This window comes from Candoia aspera, chromosome 2, assembly GCF_035149785.1.
Source record: "Candoia aspera isolate rCanAsp1 chromosome 2, rCanAsp1.hap2, whole genome shotgun sequence".
Classification (NCBI taxonomy): domain Eukaryota; kingdom Metazoa; phylum Chordata; class Lepidosauria; order Squamata; family Boidae; genus Candoia; species Candoia aspera.
This window is the reverse complement of record NC_086154.1, coordinates 146,876,612-146,887,311: the sequence shown is the minus strand read 5'-3', so window position 1 is coordinate 146,887,311 and position 10,700 is coordinate 146,876,612. Positions and strand designations below refer to the sequence as shown.

The window sequence follows — 10,700 nt, the reverse complement described above, 5'->3', positions numbered from 1 at the left end:
TGTATGCCATCAAGTTGGTGGCATTATAGATATTCATTACATACTCTGTGTGCCTGTGTGTGTGTGTGTGTGTATTAGTGTACAGTACATTAGTGTGTGTATACATACTAATATTCTAGCTTCCTCACAAGGAAGTATTTGAAAGCAGAATGTATTTTTGCTTATTAATCTTTGTTTAAATCTGGAATTTAAAAGCACTTAACCTTAGCTACAAAATCTTCCAGTTTCCAAATGTAAAACTGTAAAGGAATGTAGAGATGACCTTGGCGGAGGAATGAATGAACAGTTAAGGGAGGAGAAATAGCAAGTCAATCCTGAGAAAGTAGAAAGCATGAGAAAGACATTCAAAACAACCCCGCTCTTGATTCTGGTTGGTGTAAAAAGGGGCAGAGAGAAAGTCTGAGAGTCTTTCAAGATTTTGCTATTATGCCCTATAACAAAAAGGTAGCATTCCTGGAATCCTTGCAGTTGTTTCCTGACCTGGCCTATCTGAAAGGGTGACATCAATCTTGAAAGCCTATCTAAGTTTCTGTCTGCCTTATATCAGACAGAATCAAGGTGGGATATACATCCAATAAATGTCCATTGGAGTTGGACGCTAATACATTCAAATAAATAAATAAGAAATTAAAGAAATGGGCTTATAAGGACTGACGGGAACAGACCATCCAGAAAGATTCACTAGAATATAATGGTTGGGTTCATATATATGCAACCAGTACATTGATGCACGTTAGTTCTAGCAGCCATGAAGCATGGTACAAATCTTATCTTTGTTACAAATACAGGAGATGGCCTTAGGGAAGTTGCTGAGGCGTATTCCTGAACTCGTGAGTACTACTTGATGGGCACATGGAGTCTGTCACCAGGAAGATGCCCCAGTTATGGCCCTCTCTGGAACAGGAGGACCTAGCAATGGTAACTCAGACCTTCATCCCCACATGCATAGATTACTGCATTGCTGTGTACATGGGGCTACTTGGAAGCTGCAATACCCCCTTCTGGCAAACCAGGAATTGGAGGGGGGCTTCTTTTCTAACCACAATTTCTCAAATCAACCATTGTCAGACCACTTTATTCCCAATTTAAATTCCCATAATTCACAACTAGTCTCTCCAAAAGCTGGAATTCATAGGTAGCAGCATCCATAGTAGACCACAATAGATCTTGAAAATGCTGTCATTGCATCCTGGCATCCCAGGGTCTGACCCAAGTACAGAAACTGTGAGAATTGTGTGAAGATGTCATGCTACCTATTTTGTCCTTTGCAAACTCTGCATCCCATGTCCATAGTAATTAAAGTCCAAAACATCTGGAAAGCACTGCACTGGAGGTGCCTGATTATATTGATTTACTTACAGGTAGTCCTCACTTAGTGACCACAATTGGGACAGCAACTCTGTTGCTAAGCAACACAGTTGCTAAGCGAAACATCACATGACCGTGATGGAATTATGTTACTTCTACCATGGCCGTTAAGCAAATCACCCATAATCATTAAGGGTGACATCATGTGACCATGACTTGTAATTTACTACCGGCTTCTCCATTGACTCTACTTGTTGGAAGCCAGCTGGGAAATACCCAAATGTCGATCATGTGACCGTGGGGATGCTGCGACAGTCGTAAATGCAAGAACTGTTCATAAAGTTACTTTTTCAGTGCTGTCGTAACTATGAACAGTCACTAAACAGGGCAATCGCTAAGTGAGGTCTACCTGTACTTATTATATATATATCACCTCACTTCATATGGATGCAACAGTGTACAATAAAAAAACAAAAGATTTGTAACAGAAAAACAGTATAGTACAGAAATAATATCTTTAAATTATCAAAACATTTCCAAATTTTTTATAACCAGAAATAATATTAATAATAGGTTCTTGATGAAAGATCTTAAATAAATATGCGATGGAGCCATTGGATTTCTGGTGGGCCATATGAGGTGCTTGAACATTCTTAAATTGCTACACAGGAATATTAATTGTTCCCATTTTGGTACTATTCTTTTACAGAGCAACGTCATAATAATGGGATTTAAGAACAAAACAGCCGCTAAGGACTTTGTCCTCACAGGTTTCTCAATACAGCCCCAATACGAAGGTCCACTTTCTTCTCTTTTCCTTTTCATGTACTTGCTGACCTTTCTGGGAAGCTCACTCATCATTCTGCTGATCCTCTTTGATGTGCACCTCCGTGGTCTTCCTATGTATTTCTTCCTTATCCAGCGGTCACTGGTGGATATCTGCTTCAGATCTGCTACCACCCCAAAAATGCTGCAGATCCTGCTGTCCAAGAACAAGACCGTTTCCTACACAGGGTGTCTACTGCAGCTTTATCTTTTAATCCCCTTGCTAATGTTGATGGTTTCCTCCTGGGCTCTATGGCATATGATAGTTATGTGGCCATCTGCTTCCCATTAAATTATGTGGCTAAAATGACTCGAAAGCACTGTCTTCAACTAGGCTGGCTCCTGGCTGCTCCCCTGTCTCCATTCCTTACTCCACACCCTCCTGTTATCCCAACACTCTTTCTGTGGCTCCTTGGAGATCTCCCACTTTTTTTGTGACATCCGGGAGCTTCTCAGCCTTTCATGTTCTGATGTATCCATTCATCAAATGATAATTTTCATTGAAGGAGGATCTGTGACTCTCTGCCCTTTGGTGTGCATCCTTCTATCTTATGTTCAGATTCTTTCCAACGTATTGAAGATTCCAAACACCCAAGGGAAGTACAAGGCTTTCTTCACTTGTGGGTCCCACATCCTCTCAGTGGCTTTTTATTTTGGGTCAATTATGGGAGTCTATTTTCAACCTTCTTCTCCTGAGAGACCAACCAATGCAGGGACCATCACAGCATCTGTGATTTTTATGCTTATCGCCCCAATGTTAAACCCAGTAATATATAGCCTGAAAAACAATGAGGTGAGGAATGCCATGAAGAGGATCTGTAGAAAGATAAAAAAGAAACTTTGGGTCTGAGATAGCATTCTTTGGAAAATAAGAAACCAACTTTTGAGGGCTTTAGGACAGATTTTATTTGTCAAATGAGGACTTTTCCTGATGGAACATTGAAGATGCAGAGTGAAGAGGCTGAATGGAATTGTAAGTGATGGTTTCAGACTGTCTCTCTTTGTGAAACCCTTTCCAGGACACATCAACATGTTTGATGCACTTGGCAGATGTTTCCAAGGTTTATCCTGGAGTTTATCCAGACTCACTGAACCCTCCGCTGTTCCTCTTGAATTGTGAGGGAACCTTTGAGAACACTTAGCTCTCTCCTGGGTCTAAACACTGCAGGAGGAGATCGATAAAGACTAACAAGCTACCTTTCACACCATCTTATATATCATTATTGATATTTTCACTTTCAAATCACAGCAGTAGAGGAAGGACAATAGAAGTTGTGCATCAGTACACAACATGAGAGATTGCTCATCGAGCGAGTGGTCTGTCAAATCAATCTGTTTTTTGGACACAGATTCAAAGCAGTACACTACACACATACAGCTTGATATAAACAGGAAGTTGTTCAGCAAAGGAATACTTCTTTGTGATAGAAGTGCTGTGTCATCTCCATACAACCAAGCTGCAATATGTCTGCCTGATAGTTTTGGGGGGTGACGTTCTCATTGATTTATTTTGGCCACGAGTGGATTTCTGTACAGATTAAACAGCAGGAGAGATAAAATGCGTCTCTGCCTCACTCCTCTGTAAGCTGGAATCTTGTTAGTGTGGCAGCCTTGCATACTGCATCAAACCTTGTTTCTAGAATTCTTAAAAAGATTATTCACAAGTAACAGCAACTGTGTCTATCAATGGTAGTATTCACAAGCTTAATCCATAGCCTTGCTCTGAGAAGTAGATTGAATGTGGACCTTTAAACCTATACATGCAGTATATAATATTGAGCCTGTTTTAGATGTGTATTTTTTGGCCAGGTGTTGAAGCATAAGGGCATGTCCGTAGATGGAATGTCCACTCCTGAAGCCCGCTTGCTCGTCTGCCAATAAATGCTCTGGGTCGATCTACTGATTTGTTGAAGAAGTGTCTGGCACAGAGCTTACTTATTATACTTAAAAGTCTAATACGACTATAATTAGCAGGCAGGTCTCAGGTGCACTTTTTGTAAATGGGCACTATGAGGGCTAGGCCCCAGTCCTCTGGGATCTGCACAGTGCAATCAATATAAGTAAACAGGGAAGCAAGAACGGGGCTCCACCATTCCAAATTATTGCACAATGTTTCAGGAGTAATAAAGTCATTGCCTGGAACTTTACCAGGGTTCAGCTGATTTATAAGTGTCTTTATTTCAGCACTTGAAACTGGGCCCCGATTAGGGAGCAGGTTAGCATTAAGTTGAATTTAGGAGACTCTTCTTGTGAATATAATGCCCTGAAGTGGTACTCCCACACAGGTGCAAGTAAGAGGTGGGGAAGTGAGAGGGGCCTGTCAGTTGGGTGGGAAGCTATCAGGCGCCAGAACAGAATGGGATTCCTGACTTGAGATGCTGTTATCAATTGCTGCCAGGAAGCCCTAGTGAATTCTTTTTTCTTGTTTTGTAATAGATGGTTGTATTGTTCCTTCAGGAGCATAAAATCCTGGATGGAGTGGCTTCTCTTTATATATAATTTGAATTTCCTAATCAGTTTACACTTGACCTCAAAACATTCCCTGTCAAACCACAGCAGAGAAGGATAAGGCTTGCCCCCATGTTTTTCTCTCTTCCTCGATATCTGGGTGGAGACCACAGGCTGGAGTAACTGAATCAGTTCGGTGAATGTCTGCAGAATGGGATTCCTAGACCTCTCTTTAACTATAACTATTAACTATAGGAAATGAAATTGCAATGCTGCTTCAGACAGAAGCAGCTGAGAAGTTTGCTCATTGAGTTGCTGAGTCCATTTGGCACAGATCAGCCCTGTCTATAGCTCTGTTTCCAAAACTGAAGTAGGTTCTGTTTCCAGAAAGCAATTGTTGAAAGCTTTTATAACTGTGATACCTCGAAGATAGTCACTATCAGGTCAACCATCTAGATAAAATTTTTGTCAAGAGTAACTTAATTCCATGAGATTAAAGCATAATCAATCAGGGAAGGTCTTGACCCAACCCAGTGGGAGAATTCGCCAGGGAAATCACTCCTGATAGATCCATGCAATAGACATAAATTTAATTTGTTAATTGTTTGTAATAAATACAGCCCCTTGTAATCCCCTTTTGAATCTTTAGGTTGCCAGTTTGATAGATGGGGGATTGTAACTAGTTCTGGAGGGTATTAGTGACAAAAGTGCTGTATCATTTGTAAAAAAGCCTTATCATTTGCCCCCACCCTTGTGTTTTGGTTGTCAGAAACTATTACATAAGCAGAGGGGTTATTGAAGAAATTTCTTTCTTGCTAGCCATCACTATCTCCTTAGTTAGAAAGAAGGGGGGAGAGAGAGAGAGAGAGAGAGAGAGAGAGAACAAGTCTCTGTGGAAGTAGAGACGCCTAACCATTTAAAGAAAGAAGTTACAGTTGTCCCCACAAGGGCCTTCTTCAAGAAGCAGTAAGAGTTACGTCACCTGCTCAGCCTGAGGGGCGGGGCTGGTGGCAGAGGGGCTGGTGGAGAACCTCATAAAGCAGTATAAGAAACCATGAAGAAAAGCCATCTGGCTAAATCTATCGCACAAGAACCAGTAAAGGAGATTCACATTCTCTGTTTGCTCAGGTACGATGGGATCAGAAACAATCCTACAAGTAGCCAATAGATGTAATGCCTTTAGGTGGTCTTTCTCTTTACATGGCATTGTATTTTATTTCAGTTTATTCAAATCCAAGTAAGTCAGTCTTGCTGCACTGGGGGGATGGGGGTGGGGAGAGAAAGTCTTTTATCTATTGTGCTTAATGGGGTCCTAGACCTGTCCTGAGTCCAGTCCTAGCGGCACCACAGAAAGAGAGTGAATTCAGATAGCTCACTAGAAATGAGAGAAAAATAATAAAGCCATGTTCCCAAACTATGGGATGAGTTGAAAAGGAGGTGGATTGTTCTAGTCCAGAACTTTAGAAGAAATGAAGTGGCCTTTAGGATGTGGTTTGCTGGAGGAAGCAGAACACGTCTGATCCAAGTGTGTGTAACTTCTTCCCCATTCACACGCATGCATATTTAAAATCTAGCGACATCCTTTTTGGAGAAATGTTCACTGCAGCAACCTCATGAATCCTTGGATGAATAATATTGAGATCCATTCCAAGGCTTGTTATTAGACAGAGACAACTGTCAGATGTTGAATAAGGAAATGCAACAATACCTTAATCTTTAGTCTGAGAGTTTAATCTTATCCTCCTTATCCTAACAGTGTTCCTCATTTCCATGAAAGAGTTCTCATGTACAGTTGATAATAATAATAGGATGATGATGATGATGACGACGACGACTACGACGACAATGATGACAGCTTTTAACACTGATTATTTCTTCCTGTTGAGCCAGAAACAAGCTTGGACCACTGTTTAAGTGACAGTACTAGGTGATTTCTAGAAAATGGTCTGGAACACTTGTTCAGTACCTGAATCTTTAGTCTTAAGGTTTCATCTTTGCCTCCTCATCCTAACCCTTAACATTTCCATGAAAGCGGTCTCATTAAAAGATGGGGGTGATGAACATTCTTCCTCAAAATCCAAAGAAATTGCTCAGGAGCAGAATCAGAGGCTAATTTCTGTGATACATCAGATGAGGAATCCTTCAGAAATGCAGACTGAGGAATGTAGCTAGTATTTGATTTGGGGGCTCAGTTTTGGCATCGGGTGTATACCTATATTCAGCCTGAAATCTGAATATAGATTTTTCTATGATAACCAGGACAATTTGCAAAGAAGGAAGTCTAGCGTTTTGACTGCATTAGTTTCAGGGACAGTTGGGATTGGGTACTTTGCTGTTATCCATCTCTCTGTAATCATCAATAGATGATTTACACATACAAGCCAGCACAACAGAAGAAGTGTGAACCTGCAGCAGGAGGTTGGTGGCCCAGTGAATGCATCTTGGTTGAGAAAAGATCATTGTCTGATGGATTCCTTTTTTCTTTTTCACAACTTCCTTAGCTTGGACAGATTAGAGGAAGGATTTGATGCGATTTTTCATTCCAACAGGCAAAATGGCTCCTCATCAGAATACCACCGGGGTGACCGAATTTATTCTCCTGGGCTTCACTTCCCAGCGAAGCCTTCAGCTCCTTCTCTTCAGCTTCTTCTTGCCCATCTACCTCCTTAGCGTGGCAGGGAATCTGGGTTTAGTCGTTCTCATCCGAGCTGAACGTGCCTTGCACACTCCCATGTACTACTTCCTAAGCCACCTGGCCCTGATGGACCTGTGCTCCTGCTGCACTGTAGCCCCCAAAATGCTCTTGGGGCTCTTGAAAGGCCGTGACACCATTCCCATCCCAGCCTGTGCCCTTCAGATGTTCTCCTTTGCAGCTGCCTCAGATGCCGAGTGTTGTCTCTTGGCAGCCATGGCCTATGACCGGTATGTGGCCATCTGCCGCCCTTTGCATTATGCAATGGCCATGCCACAGCACCTCTGTCGCCTCCTAGTGGTTGCTTCCTATGCGGCAGGGATGGCCTCTGGAGCAATCCACTCCAGCATGGCATTCCGCCTGCCCTTCTGCAGTGCAAAGACTTTGGACCATTTCTTCTGTGATATCCCCCCAGTGCTGGCTTTGGCTTGTGCAGACACACAAATTAACCAGCTCTTACTCTTAGTAGTGTGTGGAACTATCCAGAGCATCACACTGATGGCAATTATTACTTCCTATGGAATAATCCTCTGCACTGTACGACGAACAGGATCATGGCGAGCCATGTCCACCTGTGGATCCCACCTTACAGCTGTAGGGGTGCTTTTTGGTACCCTCATTTTCATGTACCTACGGCCTGATGGCACATACACCCCACAAACAGACAAGATGACTTCTGTCTTCTACACAGTAGTCATACCTACCCTTAACCCTGCCATATACAGTCTCCGTAACACTGAGGTCAAGCAGGCAGTTATGAAGAAGCTCAGCAATGGAAGGCATCAAATTTAAAAACAGTAGAAGGATGATAGGAGCGAGGACCCCTTTGTAACAGCCTAGAATAATCTTCCCCAGCCTGGTGTCCTCCAGCTGTATTGGACTCCATGGCTGGAAATTGTAAGTCTGAGGATTATAGGGACTGACAACCAACACATCTGGAGGCTGGGGAAGCTAACTATCCAACATATCTAAGAAGATATTCTGTTGAAACAATAAGATGTGCTTCTGATGAGACATGCTCATGGGTATAATTCCATTCCCTGGGAAGACTTCTGCACAGCAATTTATACTAGCATCCATCCACAACTGGGGGAAGATAAAGCCTGGCTGCAATCAGGCATCAGTAAAATCAGAAACTGTAGTGAAAACAAAAAGCAAAGTTGTGAAGCAAAACAATGACGTTAGAACCTTTTTAAATCAAATAATCTAACAGTCTTTCTAGATGATTAGTAAAAATTGGCTTTTGTGGCAGGATGACTTTAAAGCACCAAGACATAAGAACTTGGTTATGTTAGCATTTTGATATAACAACACAGGATAAAAGAAGAACCAAAAGTCCTATTGGCCAGCCTTCTGAAGAAATGGTGGTGGCTTTTTTGCTTTTTTGAAGGGGGAAGTACAGTAGAATTAATATTTGCATTTTAAAAAATGCCTGACATTGGAAAAAAACCACAAGACTCCATATATCAATCAATTGAAGATTATCCATCATTTCAAATAATATTTTTGTAGTTTGCCTTGCATCATTTTAATCCTTTTGCTGATGTTCTATCATGTTGTGGGGAGACTACTCCATTCCAATCCCCCATTAGGCACCAATTTTCTTATGACAGCTCCATTAACTTTCCCATAAGTCCATTGAAAAAGATGTATTTTCATTTGGAACATAAATCCCCACTAAAAGGATCTTACTTTCATTAAAGTTCATCTCCACTCCCACATATCTGCCTTGATCATCAGATAATATCACTTTTGGTTGCAGTTGTGGATTTATGTACAACTTTTTTTTTCTTGCTTAAAGTGGCTGAAATAAATTCCTCTCCCAAGTTTTTGTAGATCAAATATTTTTTTATCTTTCTTTCTTATAATAGTTTCTTGTAAACAAATTACATCCAATTTTAATTTCTTCAAATAATGAAATATCTTCTTTCTTTTCTGGGGGCATTTGCCACATTTGTATTCCACATTAGGCATTTAAAATCCAAGTTTATTTTATAAATTTTGAAAAGTCTATACCTGTGGTGCTTAATGTAGCGGTATCTTCCTCAGCTTCTTGTAATGTTAACTGTGTAGCTCCTTCCCATTTGTGTCTTTTGTACCTTCTCCAGTTCAACCTTAGATCTTTCCTAAAATTCTCTCCCCTTTTGAACTGAATTAAGTTGAAATCTCTGCTGCTTAAAAGTCAAAATCACTCCTTCCAATTTATCCCACCTAAATGGTAAGTTCTTCTGTTTTAATTTGTCAGTTAGGAAGGTGGCAGGGTTAAAAACCGCGAGTTAAATACAAGGTATTACAAGACACAAAGGAAAGTGTAGGATTGGTTTTACCTGACTTGAAACTGTATTTTGCAGCTTGCTGTTTGGTTTGGATGAAAGAGTGGGTGCTGCTGAGAAATAGAAGCCTCTTAGAGTTAGAAGGACATGACCTGAGATTTGGGTGGCATGGATATTTGTGGTACAACAAAGTCAAGATTCATGTGGATTTTAAAAATCATTATGTTAGATGTGCCATGCTGAGAATATGGAATAGATAGGAACCCAAGTTGTGCCCGAAAACACCTTTGTGGATCTCAGCACAAGAAGCGTTGTATAGATGAGAAAAAATAGGCAACTACAAATGGCTAACTTATCGTGAGATAATAGAATTTTGTCAAGGGGAATGTAAAATAAAATTAAGAAAACTTGTGGCAGAGGGATATACAGTAGTTGCCAATGGTTTTATTATCTACAGTTATTAGAAAGATTTAAAGTAGCAAAAGAATGTATGGTTTTGAACATTGTAAGACTATTTGAAATGGAATATGTATAAATGATGAACATGTAATTGCTAAAATTGTATAAACTTATATTGAAATTTGAAACAGAAGCTGAACAAGTGAAATAATATAAGATAAAGTGAGCCAAAAATTTGGGTTGTAATATATAGTTGGAACAATGGGAAAATATGTGGCTGAAAGGACTGAAATTTACATTGTGTTATAATCTTAAAAAGAATTTTTTATAAAATGATGTACCGTTGGTATATGTCACCAGAGAAATTGTCTGGAATGTATAAAGGCACTTCAAATTTATGTTGGAAATGTGAACAACAAGAAGGGACATTTTATCATGTTTGGTGGATGTGTAAAAAAGCTAGAAAATTCTGGATTCAAATACATACACTGATTCAGAGGATTTTAAAGATTAATATACGACTGAGACCAGAAGTCTTTCTTTTGGGATTGATGGACAAACAGTGGGAAAAAAGTCATGGAACTTTGTTCTTGTACATGATAATTGCAGCAAGATTATTGTTTGCACAAAGATGGAAAGATTCGGCACTACCCACAATAGAGGAATGGTTGGTGAAGATGATGGAACTTGCTGAGATGGCTAAATTGACTTCTTTGATCAGTGAAAAGACAGTATCTACATTTACTGCTGACTGG

At 40.4% G+C, this 10,700-nt stretch overlaps 1 pseudogene; it reads left to right on the top strand.

Annotated features, from left to right (window-relative positions):
- Positions 1–2,122: 2,122 nt before the first annotated feature.
- LOC134490110 (olfactory receptor 5C1-like) lies at positions 2,123–8,065 on the top strand (annotated as a pseudogene).
- The last annotated feature ends 2,635 nt before the right edge of the window (positions 8,066–10,700 follow it).